We start from the raw sequence: 308 nt of genomic DNA, 5'->3' as shown, positions 1-308 counted from the left end.
GAGCCGTGGTCAATCGGGATCACCCCGTATTTAATAATAAGTAGTTGAACAACAAAATTAAGTCATTAATTGTCATTTTTTTATTTAAATTAGACCACATTTTGAGCATCGCGGAAAAAACGCTGATTGACTGATATATTAATATGGCCGATCACTTGTTCCACCATCCTCATTGGTTAATCATCTTCTTGCGCAACAGCACACCTCTTCTTTATTACACCATGGTTCTAAGGCCGCAGCACACACTCTAAAGCCCATGACACATACAAGAACGTAAGGCCGTAACACGCAAGCAGTAAGTGAATTGA

Source organism: Trachymyrmex cornetzi, unplaced genomic scaffold (assembly GCF_001594075.2).
Source record: "Trachymyrmex cornetzi isolate Tcor2-1 unplaced genomic scaffold, Tcor1.1 scaffold682, whole genome shotgun sequence".
NCBI lineage: Eukaryota > Metazoa > Arthropoda > Insecta > Hymenoptera > Formicidae > Trachymyrmex > Trachymyrmex cornetzi.
This window is presented reverse-complemented; position numbering follows the sequence as displayed.